This window comes from Triticum urartu, chromosome 1A, assembly GCF_056163025.1.
Source record: "Triticum urartu cultivar PI428250 chromosome 1A, HENAU_Tu73, whole genome shotgun sequence".
NCBI classification, from domain to species: domain Eukaryota; kingdom Viridiplantae; phylum Streptophyta; class Magnoliopsida; order Poales; family Poaceae; genus Triticum; species Triticum urartu.
In genome coordinates, this window is record NC_141873.1 from 110,012,362 (window position 1) to 110,036,843 (window position 24,482).

The 24,482-nt window shown below is 43.9% G+C and overlaps 1 long non-coding RNA gene across 1 annotated transcript; it reads left to right on the forward strand.

Moving 5' to 3' along the window:
* The first annotated feature begins 17,859 nt into the window (after positions 1 to 17,859).
* Positions 17,860 to 20,116, forward strand: LOC125550754 (uncharacterized). Its single transcript, XR_007301840.2, has 2 exons — positions 17,860 to 18,486; positions 18,671 to 20,116. It is a non-coding gene; the product is annotated as an uncharacterized LOC125550754 (long non-coding RNA).
* Positions 20,117 to 24,482: the final 4,366 nt, after the last annotated feature.

The window sequence follows — 24,482 nt, forward strand, 5'->3', positions numbered from 1 at the left end:
CGGATCATGTATCAGTTAGATGAGTAGAGGGATGTCTATCTGAGTGGGAGTTCATTGAATAATTTGATTAGAGGAACTTAATTATCATGAACATAGTCTAAATTGTCTTTGAAAATTATGTTATGGTTTTATAGCTCGCGCTTTAGCTCTTTGTTTTAATACGTTCCTAGAGAAAGACTAAGTTGAAAGATATTGTAAGCAATTCTGCAGACTAGGGCCGTAGTCTGAGGATTGTCCTCACTGCTACACAGAAGGCTTCTGTCCTTGATGCACCGCTCGGTGTGCCAACCCCTCTAACGTCGTTTGTGGATGTTGTGAACATCTGGTAGACACGTTCTGATGACTATCTAATATTTTAGTGCGCCATGCTTTACGGCTTAGAGTCGGGGCTCCAAAAGCATTTTGAACGCCATAGAACATATGAGATGTTCGAAGAGCTGAAATTGGTATTTTAGGCTCATGCCCGTGTTGAGAGGTTGAGACCTCTGACAAGACCTTTGCCTACAAGACGGAGGAGAATAGCTCAGCCAGTGAGCATGTGCTCAGAATGTCTGGGTACTTCAATCACTTGAATCAAGTGGGAGTTAATCTTCCAGATAAGAGAGTGATTGACAAAAGTTCTCCAGTCACTATCACCAAGCTACTAGAGTTTCATGATGAACTATAACATGCAAGGGAAGTTAATCTCGGAGCTGTTCGTCGTGCTTAAGGCCGTAAAGGTAGAAATCAAGAAGGAGCATCAAGTGTTGATGGTTAACAAGAGCACTGGTTTCAAAGAAGGGCAAGGGCAAGAAGGGAAACTTCTTGAATGGCAAGCCAGTTGCCGCTCCAGTGAAGAAACCCAAGAACCCAAACCCGAGACAAAGTGCTTCTATTAGGGGAACGGTCACTGGTAGCGGAACTGCCTCAAATACTTGGTAGATAAGAAGGCTGTCAACTTCAACAAAATTATATTTGATATATGTGTGTTATTGATGTGTACCTTACTAGTACTCCTAGTAGCACCTGGGTATTAGGTACCGGTTCAGTTGCTAATATTGGTAACTTGAAACAAAAGCTACGGAACTAACGGAGACTAGCTAAGGGCGAGGTGACGATGTGTGTTGGAAGTGTTTCCAAGGTTGATGTGATCACCATCGCACGCTCCCTCTACCTTCGGTATTAGTGTTGAACCTAGATAAATGTTGTTTGCATTGGTGTCTGTGTTGAACATGAACATGATTAGATCATGTTTATTGCAATATAGTTATTCATTTAAGTCAGAGAATAATGGTTATTTTGTTTACATGAATAATACCTTCTATAGTCATGCACCCAATGTGAATGGTTTATTGAATCCCGGTCGTAGTTATACACATGTTCATAACATTGATGTCAAAAGATGTAGAGTTGATAATGATAGTACCACTTTCATGCGGTACTGCCGCTTAGGTCATATTGCTGTAAAGCACATGAAAGAACCTCCATGCTAATGGACTTTTGACATCACTTGATTTTGAATCACTTGACACATGCGAACCATGCCTCTTTGGCAAGATGACTAAAACCCCGTTCTTTGGAACAATGGAACGGGCAAGTGACTTGTTGGAAATCATACATGCTGATGTGTGCGGTCCGATGAGTGTTGACGCGCGTGGTGGATATTGTTATTTTCTCACCTTCACCAGTGAATTGAGTAGATATGGGTATATTTACTTAATGAAGCATAAGTCTGAAATGTTTGAAAAGTTCAAGCAATTTCAGAGTTAAGTTGAGAATCATCGTAATAAGAAGATCAAGTTCCTTCGATCCGATCAAAGGGAAAGTATCTGAGTTATGAGTTTGGCAATCACTAAAGACAAGGTGGAATCGTTTCACAGTTGACGCCGCCTAGAACACCATAGCATGATGGTGTGTCCGAACGTCGTAATCGAACCTTATTGGATATGGTGTATGATGTCTATTACCAATCTACCGCTATTTTTGGGGTTATGCATTAAAGACAATTACATTCACTTTAAATAGGGCATCATCTAAGTCCATGGAGACGACACCTTATGAACTATGGTTTGGCAAGAAACCAAAGTTGTTGTTTCTTAAGGTTTGGGGCTACGATGCTTATGTCAATAGGCTTCGGTCGGAAAATCTCGAACCCAAAGCAGAAAATTGTATCTTCATAGAATACCCAAACAAGACGATTGGGTATACCTTCTATCTCAGATCTGAGGGCAAAGTGTTTGTTGCTAAGAACATGTCCTTTCTCGAGAAAGAGTTTCTCTCGAAAGAATTGAGTGGGAGGAAGATAGAACTTGATGAGGTTGTTGAACCTTCACTTCAACCAGAGAATAGCGCATCACAGAAAGATGTTTCTGTGGCAACTACGTCAGTTGAAGAGAAAGCTAATGATGATGATCATGAAGCTTCAGATCAAATTACTACTGAACCTCGTAGGTCGACAAGGGTGTGTACAACTTCTCAGTGGTAACCCTATCTTAAAGGTCATGTTGTTGTACAACGATGAACCTATGAGCTATGAAGAAGCGATGGTGGGCCCGGATTCCAACAAATGGCTAGAAGCCATAAAATCCGAGATATGATCCATGTATGAGAACAAAGTATGGACTTTGGTGGACTTGCACGATGAACGACAAGCCATTGAGAATAAATGGATCTTTAAGAAGAAGACATACACTGATGGTAATGTCACCATTTGTGAAGCTCGACTTGTCTCAAAGAAGTTTCTGACAAGTTCAAGGAGTTGACTATGATGGGACTCTCTCAATCATAGCGATGCTAAAGTCTGTTAGAACTATGTTAGCAGTTGCTGCATTTTCATTTACGAAATCAGGCAGATGGATGTCAAAACAAAGTTTCCTTGACGGTTTCCGTGAGGAAAGATTGTATGTGATGCAACCAAAAGGTTTTTGTCAATCCTAAGGATGCTAAAAGGTATGCAAACTCCAGCAATCCTTCTATGGACTGGAGCAAGCATCTCGAAGTTGGAACATACGCTTTGATGAGGCGATCAAAGCATTTGGGTTTATACAAAGTTTGCAAGAAACTTGTATTTGCAAGAAAGTGAGTGGGAGCACTACAACATTTCTGATAGGTATATATGGATGACATATTGTTGATCGGAAATGATGTAGAATTTCTAGAAAGCATAAGGGTTGTTTGAATGGAGTTTTTCAAAGGAAGACTTGTCTAAAACTGCTTACATGTTGGGTATCAAGATCTATAGAGATAGAGCAAGACGCCTGATAAGACTTTCACAGAGCACATACCTTGACATGATCTTGAAGGAGTTCAAGATGGATCAGGAAAAGAAGGAGTTCTTGCCTGAGTTGTGAAGTGTGAAGTTAAGACTTGAAGCTCGACCACGGCAGAAGAAAGAGAAAGGATGAAAGTCGTCCCATGTGCCTTAGCCATAGGCTCTATACGATATGCCATGTTGTGCACCGCGATGTGCATTGCCACGTGTCTGGCAAGGGGGTACAAGAGTGATCTAGGAGTGGATCATTGGACAGTGGTCAAAATTGTCCTTAGGAATAAGGAAGTGTTTCTCGGTTATGGAGGTGATAAAGAGTTCGGCATAAAGGCTTACGTCGATGCAAGCTTTAACACCTGTCCGGATGACTCTGAGTAGCAAACCGGATACGTATAGTGGAGCAACCATTTGGAATAGCTCCAACTGGAGCATAGTAGCAACATCTACAATATGAAATCGAGATTTGCGAAGAACACACGGATCTGAATGTTGCAGACCCGTTGACTGAAACTTCTCTCGTAAGCATAACATGATCAAACCCTAGAACTCATTGAGTGTTAATCACATGGTGATGTGAACTAGATTATTGACTCTAGTAAACTCTTGGGTGCTAATCACATGGCGATGTGAACTAGATTATTGACTCTAGTAAACTCTTCGGGTGTTAGTCACATGGCGATGTGAACTATGAGTGTTAATAACATAACGATGTGAACCAGATTATTGACTCTAGTGCAAGTGTGAGACTGTTGGAAATATGCCCTAGAGGCAATAATAAAATGGTTATTATTATATTTCCTTATTCATGATAATTTTCTATTGTTCATGCTATAATTGTATTAACCGGAAACCGTAATACATGTGTGAATACATAGATCGTAATATGTCCCTAGTAAGCCTCTAGTTGACTAGCTCGTTGATCAATAGATGGTCATGGTTTCCTGACCATGGACATTGGATGTCATTCATAACGAGATCACATCATTAGGAGAATGATGTGATGGACAAGACCCAATCTTAAGCGTGGCACAAGATCATGTAGTTCGTTTGCTAAAGCTTTTCTAATGTCAAGTATCATTTCCTTAGACCATGAGATTGTGCAACTCCCGGATACCGTAGGAATGCTTTGGGTGTACCAAACATCACAACGTAACTGGGTGGCTATAAAGGTGCACTACAGGTATCTCCGAAAGTGTCTGTTGGGTTGGCATGAATCGAGACAGGGATTTGTCACTCCGTATGACGGAGAGGTATCTCTGGGCCCACTCGGTAATGCATCATCATAATGAGCTCAATGTGACTAAGGAGTTAGCCACGGGATCATGCGTTACAGAACGAGTAAAGTGACTTGCCGATAACGAGATTGAACGAGGTATTGGGATACCGACGACCGAATCTCGGGCAAAGTAACATACCGATAGACAAAGGGAATTGTATACGGGATTGATTGAATCCCCGACATCGTGGTTCATCCTATGAGATCATCATGGAACATGTGGGAGCCAACATGGGTATCCAGATCCCACTATTGGTTATTGGCCAGAGAGATGTCTCGGTCATGTCTGCATGGTTACCGAAATAGTTGGGTCTACACACTTAAGGTTCGGTGACGCTAGAGTTGTTATGGGAAATAGTATGTGGTTACCGAAGGATGTTCGGAGTCTCGGATGAGATCCCGGATGTGACGAGGAGTTCGGGAAAGGTCCGGAGGTGAAGATCAATATATTGGACAAAGGGTATTGGAGTCCGGTATTGTTCCGGGGGTACCGGGTGACGACCAGCGTGTCCAAAAGGGGTTTCGGAGGCCCCGACAAGCGTTGGGGGGCCTTATGGGCCAAGGGGAGGGGGCACATCAGCCCACTAAGGGCTGAGCGCCCCTCCCACCCCATCTCACGGAACCTGGAGAGGTGGGGGTGCCTCCCCTAGGGCAGCCACCCCTCCCGGCTTGGGGGGCAAGTTTCCTAGGGGTGGGGGCGCCCAAACCCATCTAGGGTTTCCCCTGTGGCTGCCGCCCCTCCCCTAGGGAACCCTAGGGCGCCTCCTTGACACGTCTCCAACGTATCTACTTTTCCAAACACTTTTGCCCTTGCTTTGGACTCTAACTTGTATGATTTGAATGGAACTAACCCGGACTGACGCTGTTTTCAGCAGAATTGCCATGATGTTGTTTTATGTGCAGAAAACAAAAGTTCTCGGAATGACCTGAAACTCCACGGGATATCTTACAATAAATAATAAAAAAACCCTCACCAAAGATGAAGACCAGGGGGCCCACACCCTTCTCACGAGGGTGGGGGGCGCCCCCCTAGGGCGCGCCCCCTACCTCGTGGGCCCCCTGGAGACCCCCCGACTCCAACTCCAACTCTATATAACTGCTTTCGGGGAGAAAAAAGTAAGAGAGAAGAAATCATCGCGTTTTACGATACGGAGCCGCCGCCAAGCCCTAAAACCTCTCGGGAGGGCTGATCTGGAGTCCGTTCGGGGCTCCGGAGAGGGGGATTCATCACCGTCGTCATCATCAACCATCCTCCATCACCAATTTCATGATGCTCACCGTCGTGCGTGAGTAATTCCATCGTAGGCTTGCTGGACGGTGATGGGTTGGATGAGATTCACCATGTAATTGAGTTAGTTTTGTTAGGGTTTGATCCCTAGTATCCACTATGTTCTGAGATTGATGTCGCTATGATTTTGCTATGCTTAATGCTTGTCACTAGGGCCCGAGTGCCATGATTTCAAATCTGAACCTATTATGTTTTCATCAATATATGAGAGTTCTAGATCCTATCTTGCAAGTCTATAGTCACCTATTATCTGTTATGATCCGTTAACCCTGAAGTGACAATAATCGGGATACTTACCGGTGATGACCGTTGTTTGAGGAGTTCATGTATTCACTATGTGCTAATGCTTGTTCCGGTTCTCTATTTAAAGGAGGCCTTAATATCCCTTAGTTTACGTTAGGACCCCGCTGCCACGGGACGGTAGGACAAAAGATGTTATGCAAGTTCTTTCCCATAAGCACGTATGACTATATTCGGAATACATGCCTACATTACATTGACGAATTGGAGCTAGTTTTGTGTCACCCTATGTTATGACTATTACATGATGAACCACATCCGGCATAATTATCCATCATTGATCCGATGCCTACGAGCTTTCCATATACTGGTTTACGCTTATTTACTTTCCCGTTCCTATTGTTACAATCACTACAAAATACCAAAAACATTACTTTGCTTTCATTACTCTTTTGTTACCGTTACCATCACTATCATATTACTTTGCTACTAAACACTTTGCTGCAGATACTAAGTTTCCAGGTGTGGTTGAATTGACAACTCAGCTGCTAATACTTGAGAATATTCTTTGGCTCCCCTTGTGTCGAATCAATAAATTTGGGTTGAATACTCTACCCTCGAAAGCTGTTGCGATCCCCTATACTTGTGGGTTATCAAGACTAATTTCAGGCGCCGTTGCCGGGGAGCATAGCTCTATTCTTTGAGTCACTTGGGATTTATATCTGCTGGACACTATGAAGAACTTGAGAGATCCAAAAACTAAGATCTATCCCTCAACTACGAGGGGAGGTAAGGAACTGCCATCTAGCTCTGCATTTGATTCACCTTCTGTTATGAGTAAGCTTGCGACACCTACACCTGCTTCTGCTATTCGTTCTGATATGTCGCATGTTATTGATGATGCTACTTCTGCTATGCATGATACTTATGATGAAACTACCTCTATGCCTGATACTACTATGCCACTTAGTGATTTTCTCGAGGAACGACTTGCTAGGGCTAGAGAGATTAAAAATATTGAATCTGATTATGAAGATGAAAGTGATGATGAAGAATCACTTGTTATTCCTAAAGGTTATTTATTTGATCAAGATGCTTCTTTAGCTATTTTAGCTTGCAAAGATAGATATGAAATCAAAAGGTTATTAGCTAAATGGAATAAGAAATCTCCAAATGCTAGGATGAGACCTGACCCTGCTTTTGCTACTTCACCTATATGTGTTGCTGATAAGGATTATGAATTCTCTGTTGATCCTGATATAATTACTTTGGTTGAATCTGATCCTTTTCATGGTTATGAATCTGAAACTGTTGTAGCACATCTTACTAAATTAAATGATATAGCCACCCTGTTCACTAATGATGAGAGATCTCGCTACTTTTATATCCTTAAAATATTTCCGTTCTTATTAAAGGGTGATGCTAAGATATGGTTTAATTCTCTTGATCCTGGTTGTGTGCGTAGTCCCCAGAATATGATTTATTACTTCTCTACTAAATATTTCCCTACTCATAAGAAACAAGCTGCTTTAAAGGAAATATACAACTTTGTGCAAATTAAAGAAGAGAGTCTCCCACAAGCTTGGGGGAGGCTTCTCAAGTTACTTAATGCTTTGCCTGATCATCCTCTTAAGAAAAATGAAATACTTGATATCCTTTATAATGGACTAACCGATGCTTCCATAGATTACCTGGATAGTTGTGCTGGTTCTCTTTTCAGGGAAAGAACACCGGATGAAGCTGAAATCTTATTGAATAATATGTTGACAAATGAAAATAATTGGGCACCTCCTGAGCCAGCTCCTGAGGCAACTCCTGTTCCAATTAATGATCCTATTCCTAAACCAACTCCGAAGAAGAGAGGTATTCTATTTCTCAGTCCCGAAGATATGCAAGAGGCAATGAAATCTATGAAATAAAAAGGTATTAAAGCTGAAGATGTTAAGAATTTACCTCCTATTGAAGAAATACATGGTCTTAATTTACCGCCCATGAAGAAATATATGATCTTAATCCTTTATTTATTGAAGAACCTCCAGACCTCGATAACCCGACACAGGTAGTAAAGGTAAATTCTCTCTATAGATATGATAAAACTGAAATCCCTCCTACTAAAATTGCTAGTCAATGCTTGGATGAGTTTGATAATTTTATGTTTAAGCAAGAAGACTTCAATGCTTATTTTGGTAGACAATTAAAACAAGATGCTGATATGATTAAATACTTGGGTGATTATATGGCTAATATTAGAGGAGAACTTAAGCTTGTTAGCAAACATGCTTCTATGGTTACCACTCAAGTAGAACAAGTACTTAAAGCTCAAAAAGAATTTCTCGATGAGATGAATAGTAAGAAAAATGATTATGCTGTTAAAGTGGCTACTAGAACTGGTAGAATGACTCAGGAACCTTTGTATCCTGAAGTCCACCCTAAGAGAATTGAGCAAGATTCTCAGAGAAATAAAATTGATGCACCTAGTTCTTCTAAAAAGAAGAAAAAGAAAAATGATAGAACTGTGGAAACTTCTAGTGAACCTATTACTGAACCACCTGATAATCCAAATGATATCTCTATGTCTGATGCTGAAACGCAATCTGGTAATGAACATGAACCTAATGAAAATGTTAATGATGATGTTCATATTAATGCTCAACCTAGTAATGATAATGATGTAGAAATTGAACATGCTGTTGATCTTGATAACCCACAATCAAAGAATCAACGTTATGATAAGAAAGACTTTGTTGCTAGGAAACATGGTAAAGAAAGAGAACCTTGGGTTCAGAAACCCATGCCTTTTCCTCCCAAACCATCCAAGAAAAAGGATGATGAGGATTTTGAGCGCTTTGCTGAAATGATTAGACCTATATTTTTGCGTATGCGATTGACTGATATACTCAAAACAAATCCTTATGCTAAGTACATGAAAGATATTATTACAAATAAAAGAAAGATACCGGAAGCTGAAATTTCCACCATGCTTGCTAATTATACTTTTAAGGGTGGAATACCAAAGAAACTTGGGGATCCAGGAGTACCTACTATACCATGCTCCATTAAAAGAAACTATGTTAAAACTGCTTTATGTGATCTTGGAGCCGGTGTTAGTGTTATGCCTCTCTCTTTATATCGTAGACTTGATTTGAATAAGTTGACACCTACTGAAATATCTTTGCAAATGGCTGATAAATCAACTGCTATACCTGTCGGTATTTGTGAGCATGTGCCTGTTGTGGTTGCAAACGCTACTATTTTAACAGACTTTGTTATTCTTGATATTCCCGAGGACGATAGTATGTCTATTATTCTTGGAAGACCTTTTCTTAATACTGCAGGGGCTGTTATTGATTGCAACAAAGGCAATGTCACTTTTCATGTTAATGGTAATGAGCATACGATACACTTTCCGAGGAAACAACCTCAAGTTCATAGTATCAATTCTATCGGAAAAATTCCATCGATTATATTTGGAGGTTTTGAATTTCCTCGTCCCACTGTCAAGAAGAAATATGATATACTTATTACTGAGGATGTGCATATCCCTCTTGAGGTAACCTAGTGTTATTCAAAATTTCTCCGGTTTCATGTTAATCGGAATGGGGTTGTTAACAAGACTTGATCAACCTTGTTAATGGATTCCTTTTGACGAGCATGAGATGGATGAAACTAGAAGCACAACCTTCTGTATCCTCTCTATACTTTCTGTTATTTAGTTGAAATAAAGTAAAAATAAATAATTTTCTGTCTGTTATCTGATTATCCGTGCAATATAAAAATACCTCGAAAATAAAAGTTCTCCAAATGCCCTAAAAATTAAATATGATTTTTTATAGAATATTTGAGTATGGAACAAAGAACACACCAGGGGGCCCAACCACCTTGCCACGAGGGTGGAGGGCGTGCCCCCTGCCTCGTGGGCCCACGGTGGCCCTCCTCCACTTATTCTTCCAGCCACACACTTCATATTCCTCCCCCAAACACAAAAAACCAACTCAAACCCGAGTCCAAGCTCGTTTTGCTGCCATTTTCGATCTCCTTGCTCAAAGCACCTCTCACAAAACTGCTTGGGGAGATTGTTCCTTGGTATGTGACTCCTCCATTGGTCCAATTAGTTTTTGTTCTAGTTCTTTATTCATTGCAAATTTGTGTTGCTTAGGTGACCCTGTCCTTGAGCTTTCATGTCAAATTTATATGGTCAAAAGTAGTTTTGATGCATGATATAGGCCCTAGGCACTTGTAGGAGTAGTTGCTATCAATATTATTGAGTTTGGTTTACTTTTATTTTGAAGTTACTAATTTTTTAAGAATTTTTCAGAGGAAGAAATATGCTTAGGAAAATGTTCCAAGGTGGTTCTTCAAAGAAGCAAGGACCCAGGCTTGCAATGCGTGATGCTGACGAAGAGCCACCAAGAGACGCTCCAGTGCGTCCTTATGAGTGGCCTTCTGAAAATTTTATGGATCAAGCGGGAATTAAAGAAGAATTTAATGCATATTTGCATAATGCCGATCTTGAGGACTTTGAGGCAGACAAATGCCCCCAGTATCATGAGCTCACAAGCTCTTTTGTGAGGAGGTTTGAGTATTCATCTTCACGTAATTCTCCTTCAGTCATGTTTGATCTTTATGATAAATCTTATACCATGGACCTAGAGGATTTCACTCTTGCTTGAAAACTTCCACAATGGGGTAGTGTTAGGGATCCCCCTAAATATGAATTTAGAAACTTTCTTGCTAGTATAACTGTAGGGGAATCCAGAGATATAACGCAAGCTACCTTAGGGAGCATTCACTTTCCTGCTATACATTATTTTGCTCTCTTCATAGGTAGGTGCATAAATGCTAAGGATGAAGCATGTCACATGTGTGTCCCTGACCTTAGCATTCTCAGGAGTGCTGTGTCAGGAGACCAATCTTATCATATGGGAGCCATTGTAGCTCGTAGGTTGCATCATAATAGACATAATGGAGATTTCTTTGGAGGAATTTATGCAACCCGCTTAGCCAAATTTCTTGTGATAGACGTTCGTGAAGGAGACATGGAGTTGCCTCCTGCTTATTTAGATTTTGATTCTATGGTTTCCCACCATTTTGTCGAGAGGAACGAATCACCTCTCCAGTACCGACTAATCTTTGACAGACGCCTGTTGTCCATATTACTCTCCCTGCTCCTGCTTTCTTTAATTATCAGGCAAGAGTAGGATATACTATTACTAGAGAGGAGGCAGATGAGTACGAGAGGAGAGCGGAGGCCGCTCGTCGCCACGCTGCAGCTCAGGAGGCGATAGCCGCTGCATCTCAGTACGACCCCAACTATTATTATGGATATCAGCCAGGCCAGCTGTGGCCATAGACCAACTTAGGCCAAAAGCCTAAACTTGGGGGAGTACGTATTTCTCACCGACATTACATTTATGTTCACACACACTCATTGCTAGATGTCGGTGCTCCTGTGTTTTCATTGTATCATCCATGCTAGTTTATTTTCTTTTATGCTTCTTCTTGTGTGTTTGATAAACCTTAAGAAAAAACCAAAAAAAATTAGTTGTAGCTTTTAATTAATTTACTTTCCATGCTTGTAGTAGTAATTAAAAAGAAAACCCAAAAATATTTCCTGTTCTCCTTTTGCTTGTTGGGAGCTTTCCCGTGTAAATAGTTTTATTTCTTTTCTTTTCTTTGGGGGTCAGTAGGAGAAGACCTTGATTAAATTGTTGAAGTGGATCTTACATGCATTATTGTTTATCTGCCAAAAGAGCCCATATTGCCTTGTCTTCTCCTGTTTATTGAATGCTCGCAGATTCCAGCTTAGTCCAAGCACGTGCACTCTTATTATTATTCACATCGTTCGGTCGTGCAAGTGAAAGGCAATTGTGATGATATATGATGGACTGACTGAGATGAGAAAAGCTGGTATGAACTCGACCTCTTTTGTTTTTGTAAATATGATGAGTTCATCGTTCTTGATTCAGCTTGTTATGAATAAACATGTTTGCAATGACAATTAGAGATCATAGTTGCTTGTGCCATGCTTGATTAGCTATGAGTTATAATGATTTACCTTGCGTGCCAACATGCTATTAAAATGGTTATTATGTGGTATGATAGCGTGGTATCCTCCTCTGAATGATTTAAGTGACTTGACTTGGCACATGTTCACGCATGTAGTTGAAACAAATCAACATAGCCTTCACGATATTTATGTTCATGGTGGATTATATCCTACTCATGCTTGCATCCAATGTTTATTAATTTTAATGCATGTACATGGCTGTTGTCGCTCTCTAGTTGGTCGCTTCCCAGTCTTTTGCTAGCCTTCACTTGTACTAAGCGGGAATACTGCTTGTGCATCCAAACTCCTTAAACCCCAAAGTTATTCCACATGAGTCGACTATACCTTCCTATATGCGGTATCTACCTGCCGTTCCAAGTAAATTTGTATGTGCCAAACTCTAAACCTTCAAATAATCATCCTGTTTTGTATGCTCGAATAGCTCATGTATCAACTAGGGTTGTCTGTATCTTGCATGTTAGGCGGGTTATTCTCAAGAGGAGTGGACTCCGCTCCCCACTCACGAGATAAAGGGCTGGTCACCGGGATGCCAGTCCCATGCTTTATGCAAACTACATCAAAATAATTGCAAACAAAACTCCCCCTGGGACCTGATGTATGTTGGAGGCACTCGTTGTTTCGAGCAAGCCATGGATTGATGTTTGTTGGTGGAGGGGGAGTATAAAGTTTACCATTCTGTTTGGGAACCGCCTATAATGTGTGTAGCATGGAAGATATCGCCATCTCTTGGTTGTTATGTTGACAATGAAAGTATACCGCTCAAAATGTTATTCACCTCTATTTCAAAACCGAGCTCTGGCACCTCTACAAATCCCTGCTTCCCTCTGCGAAGGGTCTATCTATTTACTTTTATGTTGAGTCATCACCCTCTTATTAAAAAGCACTAGCTGGAGAGCGCAGCTGTCATTTACATTCATTACTGTTAATTTATATTGGGTGTGACTATGATTGGATCTCTTTTACCATGAATTACAATGTCTAGTCAGTCCTTGATCTTTAAAGGTGCTCTACATTTATGTTTTGCGGTCTCAGATAGGGCTAGCGAGATACCATCTTGTTATATCATATTATGATTGTTTTGAGAAAGTGTTGTCATCCGAGATTTATTATTATGGCTTGCTAGTTGATTATGCTATTGATATGGGTAATCATGGGACCTAAGAATTATTGCAAATGTGGTTAGTTATAATCTTTGCTGAAAATTTGAAATGCTAGCTTGACATATTTACAACAAGAGCAAACAGAGTTTGTAAAGTTTTTCTTTATTTCTTTCAGTTTGTCAACTGAATTGCTTGAGGACAAGCAAGGGTTTAAACTTGGGGGAGTTGATATGTCTCCAACGTATCTACTTTTCCAAACACTTTTGCCCTTGTTTTGGACTCTAAATTGTATGATTTGAATGGAACTAACCCGGACTGACGCTGTTTTCGGCAGAATTGCCATGATGTTGTTTTATGTGCAGAAAACAAAAGTTCTCGGAATGACCTGAAACTCCATGGGATATCTTACAATAAATAATAAAAAATCATCGCCAAAGATGAAGACTAGGGGGCCCACACCCTTCTCACGAGGGTGGGGGCACCCCCCCTAGGGCGCGCCCCCTACCTCGTGGGCCCCCTGGAGACCCCCCGACTCCAACTCCAACTCTATATAACTGCTTTCGGGGAGAAAAAAATAAGAGAGAAGAAATCATCGCGTTTTACGATACGGAGCCGCTGCCAACCCCTAAAACCTCTCGGGAGGCCTGATCTGGAGTCCGTTCGGGGCTCCAGAGAGGGGGATTCGTCGCCGTCGTCATCATCAACCATCCTCCATCACCAATTTCATGATGCTCACCGCCGTGCTTGAGTAATTCCATTGTAGGCTTGCTGGACGGTGATGGGTTGGATGAGATTCACCATGTGATCGAGTTAGTTTTGTTAGGGTTTGATCCCTAGTATCCACTATGTTCTGAGATTGATGTTGCTATGACTTTGCTATGCTTAATGCTTGTCACTAGGGCCCGAGTGCCATGATTTCAAATCTGAACCTATTATGTTTTCATCAATATATGAGAGTTCTAGATCCTATCTTGTAAGTCTATAGTCACCTATTATGTGTTATGATCCGTTAACCCCGAAGTGACAATAAACGGGATACTTACCGGTGATGACCGTAGTTTGAGGAGTTCATGTATTCACTATGTGATAATGCTTTGTTCCGGTTTTCTATTAAAAGGGGGCCATAATATCCCTTAGTTTCCATTAGGACCCCGCTGCCACGGGAGGGTAGGACAAAAGATGTCATGCAAGTTCTTTCCCATAAGCACGTATGACTATATTCGGAATACATGCCTACATTACATTGACGAATTGGAGCTAGTTCTGTGTCACCCTATGTTATGACTGTTACATGATGAACCGCATCTGGCATAATTATTCATCATTGATCCGATGCCTACGAGCTTTCCATATACTGGTTTACGCTTATTTACTTTCCCGTTGCTATTGTTGCAATCACTACAAAATACCAAAAACATTACTTTGCTTTCATTACTCTTTTGTTACCGTTACCATCACTATCATATCACTTTGCTACTAAACACTTTGCTACAGATACTAAGTTTCCAGGTGTGGTTGAATTGACAACTCAGCTGCTAATACTTGAGAATATTCTTTGGCTCCCCTTGTGTTGAATCAATAAATTTGGGTTGAATACTCTACCCTCGAAAGCTGTTGCGATCCCCTATACTTGTGGGATATCACTCCTCCACCCCCTTCCCCCTATATATAGGGAGGGAGAGAGAGGGAAGCCACACACCCTTCCCCTGGCGCAACCCTCTCCCTCCCCAACACCTCCTCCTCCGTAGCGCTTGGCGAAGCCCTGCCGGAGAACACGAGCTCCATCACCACCACGTCGTCGTGTTGTCGGAGTTCTCCCTCAACTTCTCCTCTCCCCTTGCTGGATCAAGAAGGAGGAGACGTTACCGTGTTGTACGTGTGTTGAACGCGGAGGCGCCGTTCTTCGGCGCTTAGATCGGAATCGACCGCGATCTGAACCGCTGCGTGTGCGACTCCACCAACCGCGTTCTTGTAACGCTTCCGCTTAGCGATCTTCAAGGGTATGAAGATGCACTCCATCTCTCTCGTTGCTAGTATCTCCTAGATTGATCTTGGTGACACATAGGAATTTTTTTGAATTATTGCTACGTTCCCCAATAGAGGATCCGTCGCGCACGTCTAGAACCGCAAGACGGGAACCCCGGCGTCCCGTTCCGATGAACCCTAGCACTCGGCGCAATGGCGTACGTAGGGCAAAGAACGATCTCGCCTCTGCATGTATCGGTGCACGCAGTCCTGGTGGGTTTCAGAATAGCCTGTGCCTCATACCCAACTATCTCTGGCCCAGCCAGCTGCGGCCTAGTATCTGACAGATGCGGCCCATCACGGCCCAAGATCAAATTCAAACGGACCTCCCGAGCCACCTTGATCCCGATCCCGGGGATCGACGGCGCGGTCTCCGCGGCCACCGCCGGCGGTGGTCTGGCCAACTTCCGGTGCACCTGCCTCTTCTTCTTAACCGTGATCCACGAGTCCGGACGAATTAAATCGAAAAGCGTAAGATTCGGAAGACGTACCTTAGGTAGGGGGCCCTTCCATGGCCCGATCGCCGTCGCCGCCGTTCTCCGGTGAACAACGCGACGGACCATCTCCTTCCTCTTGCCCGTGTGAAGCCCAACCATCGCTGGATTGTCCACCGAGAAGACCTTGTCGACCATCGTGCCTACCTCGTCTTCGTCATAACCAGAGTTCGAAAACTCACAAATCAGATCCGACGGTGCCGGCGACGGCGGTGAGGCCGCCGGATCATCTCCGTCACCATTCGCATCATCCTCATCCAATCTGGCCAGTGCCCAGAACCGGCCGCCGACGCACGAGCGAGCCGCAGTTGACGAGGGCGGCGCCCCCGCGATCGCCGCTCCGGTCGCCCCCGGAGTCGCCCGCGCCCATGCCCCCATGTCCTTAGTTGAGGCGCAGATGTTGAGGCTCGGTTGCCCGCACCACGACGACCCCTGGGTAGCTAGGTTGGCGGAGGATTTGATGCCACCACCGCCGGAGTTCTGGAACTGCACCATGCGCTGGTCAAAGTTGCTGAGCATGGAGAAGATTTCGTCGAGGGAGGCGGGGCTGACGCGGGCGGAGACGAGGGGCTGGTACTCCAGATCCAGCCCATGAAGGATGTACGAGATCAGTTCACGATCAGTTGTGAACTGATCTCGTACATCCTTCAAGCTGCCGTTCAAAATTGCTGCCTTCGCTGGAGCCGCCGCTAGAGCCGCTGGAGCCGCCGCTCGAGCTTGCTGCCGCAACCCTCTAAGCCCCCAGCCTGCCACCGCAGTCGTTGGTCGCCCGCCTGGTCCTCGCGACCCGGCCAGCCGCCGCCGCGCTAGCTTAGGGTTGCGTCACGGTCTGGGTCGAACGTGCGTGTGCGTCGTTTTTTTCCTCATGTGTGTGGGCGCTCGATCGAATCGATCTTGCCTGCTTGATCTCCACCGGGCACCGGCTACTGGCCCAACATCCTGGATGCGTCGTCCAATCAGGCCAGCATTGGCTGCGGTTGAACAAGTGCAGAGCGTACAGATTGATAGATGCATACATATAATTTTTTTTTGCCCAAAATCAAGGTATTGCGGCTGCCATACCTTGCCCACCGGAGCCCTCCACCAGTGGGCAGACTTATTCATCATGCTATGTATGGAAGTTAGATTTGTTAGAAACTAATTATTGTTGCTTGAAGATCACACTCATATATGGATATGCAGCAAGGCCGAGCTATCTTAATATGCTGCTTTCGTTTCTCTGCATACTACAATTAAAATTGAGTTTCTTGTGATCGACAAATCAGAAACACATACTCCCTTCGTTCCAAAATAGATGACCCAACTTTGTACTAAGTTTAGTACAAAGTTGGGTCATCTATTTTGGAACGGAGGGAGTACGTGAAGTTGTGTGGAAACATCTATACATTGAACCATTGGATGAGAAATTGTACGTGAACATGTCCGCTGAGAACTTATCCTGCCGAAAAGGATACAACTTTACAATACATATTGGGGAATGAGAGATGGATTGGGAACTTATGGAGAAGGGCATACATTTCCTTTTATTCATTTTGATGACAAGTATTTTCGAACGGAGGGAGTATAATTTTGGCCCATATCAATGTGAATTGGATTGAATGCAATATGCATCAGTCGTCGCAAAAGAGATATTAATACATAACCAGCAGCGTGCCTAATTGTTCATTAATTGAGAAGCCATAAGAAATAGTACCAAACATAAAATGGATTGAAGTAAAATTTAAATGATAAAGCAAAACAATTGCGATGGAATGTGGTTTAAGGGGCATTTGCTGATCTGGTTCTTTCAGTACTTGGACACTGTCTGGTAAGACATTTAAAATTTAACTTCTTGATGATCCTGTTGGTCAATTTATCCTAAGATGTTTGCATTCTTTTTCCTTTTTTCGAAAAGGGGAAAGACCTGGCCTCTGCATCATCATGATGCACACGATCATTTTTATTAAAAGGAAATAAATAGGTCTAAAACGTACATATTTGCATATCCTACATCTTTATATTATTCTCTGAAACCATACATGCAGATTAATAAACTTATAAAGGATGTACCATGTGACATATGTGATAAGCAATTCAAACCAATTCAAAAAAAACTTGTAAAGGATGTTAGGATAGCAGGCCCTCTCAGGCCATCCACGCGGCCAGCAATTGCAAATCACGTCCAGTTTCACTTCATTCCCTGCCTAGCCTCTGTCGCTGACGGGCGGGCCCTGGGGTCGTGGGTCCGTCGATGGGAGCCTATAGAGAGTATCCCCTTTCATTCCCCAATCCGCTGCCTCCTCTTCCCCGGACCCTCCCCAAATTCCCGCCTCCTCTCCTCCTTCCCACTCCGTCGCCTCTGCACCCTGGCCGTCGTCCCTCATCAGCCGCCGCCGGCCTTCTCGCTGGGGTGGAGGAGTAGGGGATCCCACCAGATCTGACCTGCAGGCAAAGGGCGACGGCGGGGGCGCTTGATTCTATCCAGCACCAGCGCCATGGACCGGTCCATGCAGGAGAGAGAGGAGGGAGAAAGAGAGAGCAAAGAGGAGTGGCGGATGACGAGAGGAGGGAGAAAGAGAAAGGAAATAGGAGAGGGAGGCTCGACAGCGGACGGGACAGGGTCGCCGGCCGGTGTCGGCCTGCGCCGGCGAGGTCGCTCGCCCAGTTGCCAAGGAGGGAAAGGCGACGGGGACCGGCATCCGGGGCGGCGGCGGCGGGACTGCAGGAACTGGCCGAGGTGGTCCTCGCCAAACAAGCGGGTGGCAGCAAGGTATAGAAGCGGGCACCCGTGTGATTTGTTCTGTGTTGATTTCTCCTTTTGTCGATTTCGTGGTCAAAACAACGGCATATTTTTTTTCATTGGTTGATTTGATTTGGGGCTGATTTTCCCCTAGATTCCTTCCTCTTACAGTTCCTTTCCAACTTGTTGTTCATGGCTTGCTTCCCAACCACAGGTGCTCCCCACGGTGAGGAATGGACGCACTCAACGCCTTCCTTCCCAACCAGGTGCTCCTGTATCTCTCTCTACTAGTAAGATGCCCGTGCTATGCTACGGAATCACAAAAAAAGTTGTGAGTGCAATCCTAGGGGACAAGAAAAAAAATGTAGCAAGACACCAATCAAAATGATGTCATATATTTGATCGGTACACACTGAGAACAATCAAACATACGGGCTTCCGTTTATCAAGCATAGTGTATCCTTGTTTTAGCTATTTGCTCAACACATCAGCGCCAACAATATTAGCTCTTGAGCCCTCGCGTCATCTATCTTATCACCTAAAAAGATATCTAACAATCAGTATGTATAATGGTCCGTAGTATATTTAGGCAAAGGAAATATTAACGAGCCTGTAGAGGATCTGTAGTATTTTGGCAAAGGACTTTTCTTTTGGCAAAAGTGTTAAACTGCAATATTTGTTTCGCAAGTGGTCAGAAGCACACATATTCCCTAAACTGAAAGATAGCTACTCAGGTCCTCAATGCACTAAACATCCTAAATTATAATTATTGGCTGACAACACTGAAACCGGTATCAACATAAACAAACCGGTATCATTTTTTAGGGGAAACTAAAACTGCCGAGAAACCATATACTGCAGCAAAATCTGATTTTCCGTGTCGTCTCCAGTTCTGCTTTGAGGGATCATTCTCATCTCCGACCATGGTGGACCAGCCCATGATGTGGTGCGTTTGGTTGACTATCTGACACAATGAGCTTGGGGTAGAATTTCCCCCGCCACGTATCTAAACTAATTAAGATAAATGAAGGTATACTTCAGAAGCATATACTGTCATGTAGGTATAAGAGTATACTGTCATGAAAGAAAAGATACACACAGTTTACCCTGTGATTCCAAGCATATACTAACTTCAATATCAGAATTTACTTGCAGGAATTAAAAACTGATATATGAACTCACATGATCAAGGAGATGGAAGGCACAAGTTAAAACATGAAAAATCTATCTAAAGCAACATTGCACTCATTATCACATATTTGACCACACATCAAAAGGTTATTACTAATTCTACATATCTTTCATCAATTAGCACATCCAAATAGATCTCACACAACTACGCAAGTATGTTTTTTTGTTGTAAAAGGGGCTATTTCAGATTGCGTTCAATACAAAATAATATATAGTGGACTGGGAAGTTAAATTACTTGATACAAAGAAGAGAAAAAGCTTATCTCTCTTTCTTTAATGTGTGACTCGAGAACTTCTCTACTTACAAATAATATTTAGCCATGCTTGATCATCCTCCTCTAGACCTTGCACCAAATCATCTCAAGTACAAAAATCTGACAAATGTCGCAATGAAAAAGGGTATGAATATTGAATAGCAAATCCAATACCAACCTGAGGGGATGGATACAGTGAATTTCACCAAGAATGAGCTACAAGTTTCTGCAAAGAATTAAGTAGAATGTCCAAATCTGCATGTGACAATGTACTTTGCAGATCCACAAACAATTCGTTCCTAAACATTTCACAAATCACATGTTTAGGAGACCACAATTTCAATCATGAGCGGATCTGATACGCAACTATACTCCAAAAAGTCAGCCACCTTTTTTGATCTGGTAGGAGAAACACATGACTTATGGGGGGACGAGAGTGGTTGGGGACAGTCACAGTGGCTCGAGGTAGTTGACACTGGCGCGGCTTGGACGAGCAGGTTGCCCCCGGAAAAAGTCCTCCGCATCTGCGATGCCCAGGCTGACTCATAGCGTTCCTGCTGCTCGTAGCCTCCATTGGCAGCACAGAAGGAAGGGACTCATGTTGGAGGTTGAGAACCAGAGCATGCATAAAATGGAATCAACCCCAACAATCACAAACGGAAAACAAAGTACTTACTATATACTCTGTCTCTGACGACCTGCACATGGCAGCAGCCGCTAGCCCACCACTATCCTCTTCGTCTCCGACGACCTATGCGGCCAGATCTAGAAGGAGAGGTCCTCGGTAAACCTTGGAGACAAATGTAACTATAGCTATAGGGAGAAGTAGAAGTTAGCAAATTCAGCAGCAGCAAACACACCAGCGGTACAGCCCAAGCTTGTCCTGTTCCAGATCGAGCACTCTCAGTACTGCCTCCTCTTCCCAGCCCACCCCTTCTTCAACCAGCAAACACAACAGTAGCAGAGGATCTCATCCTACGACAGCGTACGGTCCCGCAACTTCTTCTCCAGCTCCCTCGCGAGGTGAGGAGTGATGGCTTGCCTCACATCGTGGGCCTCAGGCCCATGTCGGCGAGGTGGGTGCAAGGCAGGCCGGCAGGCTGGCGCCGCCCACCAGGCGACGCTGGGTCACGCGCTGGACACGAACGAACGCAGGCGAGCAGGGGGGCGATGCGGTGGCGCCTGCCATTGGGGCATAGGACACATGTGGCAACAAGGGACTTGGCGGCGAGGCTGGGCTCATGGTGGACCGGATCCAGAGCGAGGAAGGTCCGGGAGGCAGCGGAGGCGAGCGGTGACGCGAGACCCGGCAGCGGAGCTCTGTCTACGGGCGGGCATAGTTGGGGGAGCTCAGACCTTGGGTGTGGGGGCAGTGGCGGAGCTTGAAAGAAAATGCTGGGCGGGCCAAACTAAACAAGAGCACAATTTTTTTTGAAAGTGTGAATCATAAGCATCAGTATGATTACCGGATGGAGCAAGTAGTATGTATATATACAGCAAAATATATTTTAACCCTGAACCACTATTAAGTTAGTTAATACAAAAGCTTTGAGACATTGGACATGTGACTTGCTCACATACTACAAATCAACTCTCCGGTCACCCTTGCTTCTAAAATCTGCAAGGACATCTTCGTGGTTGTAGTTCTCTAGAATTCCACCCTCTATGTGAACTAACAGATTATTGGCAAGATTCTCATCTTCCAGGGTGTTGCTGCAAGAACTCAATACCTTGGAATGTAACAGCTTCATTTGTTCGAACCTATTCGTACTGGTTTTGGTTATGTTGTTCCAATTCAAGCAACGGCAATATCTGGTTTTCCTGAACTCGAGTTATGTCATCTCTCTTTTCCTTTTAAAAACCAAATCAATTCTTCTCTGAGATTGATTTTCCTTGCCCATGATTACCTGTGTTGCAATTTGTATAAGATCAGCCTATTCACTTTCTTATCAAATGGACACAACTATTTCTTATCAGCAGTTCAACACTGGACACTAAAAACAGATGAATAGTTGGCACTAATGGTTAGAAATTCCACTGGACACTCAACAGGATTCTGTACAGGTGGAATTCCATATGGATAAAATCTGTTTCTTATAAACACTGGACACTGAAAATAGATGAGTTCATGACTCATGAGTAGATGTAAAGAACTGAACAAAAATGATAAAAATGGGGAATTACCTCTTGCTTCTGACAGTTGCTCTACTCTTGGAGGATAGTAGGAGACTGGAGACTAGGATAGCTCATCCAGTGATCTGCTCACGCGCCGGCCGCCAGGAGTGGTTCGGCAAGCCACAGGCCAGTAGCACGACGGCGTGGCCGAGCCCGAGCAGATGTCATCTGTGAGCAGGTACAAAGAGTCGGGGGAAGGGAGGAAAGCAAGGGGCTGAACCGTGGCTGTGAGATACAGGGATTCCGGCGAGAGAGGATAGACGCCGTCGGTTCGCCGCCGGCGGCGGCTTGCTCGTGTGCTCGCTGCTCGACTGTGGGACAGTTTGGGAATTGGGGATTAGGGATTCCTAGCGCTGCATGCCTCTGCGGCTGCTCTGTGCGTGAGTCTCTGAGAGAAAAACCGAGAGGATGCACGTGGGCTGGGCTAGTGGCTTGGAGATGCCTATATAAATTTTTTTGGGTCAAAATCCTGGGCGGGCCATGGCCCGGTTTAGCCCCTACAGAGCTCCGCCCCTGTGTGTGTGTGTGTGGGGGGGTGTCGCCCAATTCAACTCCGACTGTCGCTGGGAAAGAGAGGCGAGGAACTTTGGGGGGGTCTAGAAGATTCTTTATCTTTCTCGAGATGTTGTGAATGGGATGTCCCTGCTCTAAAATTATGTCTGAACACAGGGTGTTTTGCAAAATTTCAAGTGGCACGTGGCTTGTCTCGATCTTAGCCATACATTCAAGATCAGACGGTATATATGACGTGAAGGCAGGCACACCATCACCACCAACTCGCTTTCTTATAGGTGTAGAGATGTGTTGTGTGATGAATGTGTGGTAGTGGGAGTGGGATAGGGAGAGGTAAAGAGAGAATATTCCAAATGCAATGGAAGGGAAATTTCAATCCAAGTTTAAATTTCATTAGGCATTCATATTCTTAATTTGATCTTCTAAATTTTTGGCTAGGTGTATAAACATACATGCACATGTATATCTAATTGGATTGTTAGCTGAACATTTTCTCTAATGTACATCTCTGAAATTACTAATATGTGGGTTTCCTAAACATGATATTTGCAGATATGAGAAAGAAGAAATAGGACCAAGAAAATTAGTTGCTCATATATTCATGTGTCGTGCAGAGAAGAACCCGAATGGAGAACTTGGTATGCCGAGTAATATGCATGTACAGAATTATCATCATAGCAAATAGAATTATTTGAATATTGTTTGGAGGATAACAATTCCTCAAATTGGCTCATTTAATTTAGACAGTACGCCCAGTTATTGTTGTCTTGGTTACTCCATTCACTACAAAAAAATACACTTCCGTGATGATACGTGTTTGTCACAGTAGGTCGCATTTTTTGTCATGCATGTACATCCATGAAAAATTTATGACAGAATCAAGATAGTCATATATGTGCTGTCGTAGAAGTGTTCCATGACATCACCAAAATTATCATCACGGAAGTGTCCACTTCCATGACGATAAATCGTGCATCACAGAAGTGCTTTCGTTAAGGGTGACCGACACGTGGCATCCACCGTAACGGAACACCGTTAAGCTATCAGGTCGGGTTTTGGATCCGATAACCCGTTAACAGCCCCGACCAATGGGAAATTTCCATGTGTAAAATTCTTATTGGCCGGACGAAACACGTATTAGCTCGTCAGTGGGTCAGATAGGCGCCTATGATATGTCAACACATGGCACGGCCCAACAGTGGCCCATCTAGCTTACAAACCTGGCCTGTTTGACTTGGTCAAAAGTTAACGGGCTGGCCCATGAAAAGCCTATTAACGGTCTCTTCACAAATAGCCCATTTTACGGCCCGTTAACTCACGGCCCATTAGGCCCTAAAGGAAATCGGCCCAACAATGTCATGTGGGCCGTCGAATATAATACCAGCCCATTTCAATTTTGGCCCATGTGTGGCCCACGACGTCTTTCGCCCCATATGAGGCCTTCCTATCTTTCGGCCCATTACAAGCCCACGGTGACTCTAGCCCATAATGAACAGTAACTTTCTTTATACCTGTTAACGGCCCGTGATTTATATGGGCTGTTTCCAGCCCGTGTTAGCTTTCGGCCTATTGACGGCCCATACGTTCTTGGGCTCCTTTTCGGCCCTCGATTACTTCCGGCCCGTTACTGGCCTGTTCCCCTAATGGGCCAAATTCGGCCCATGGCAAGAGTCGGCCCGTTACTGGCCTGTTCCACTAATGGGCCAAATTCGGCCCATGGCAAAAGTTAGCCCGTTACTGGCCTGTTACCCTAATGGGCCAAATTCGGCCCATGGCAAGAGTCGGCCCGTTTCTGGCCTGTTAACCCGTTGCGCCGTTTCCAGCCCGTCCTATATTCTGGCCCATTAACGACCCGTTATGCTGTGACAGAATTAATCCTCTGCTGTCCTATAG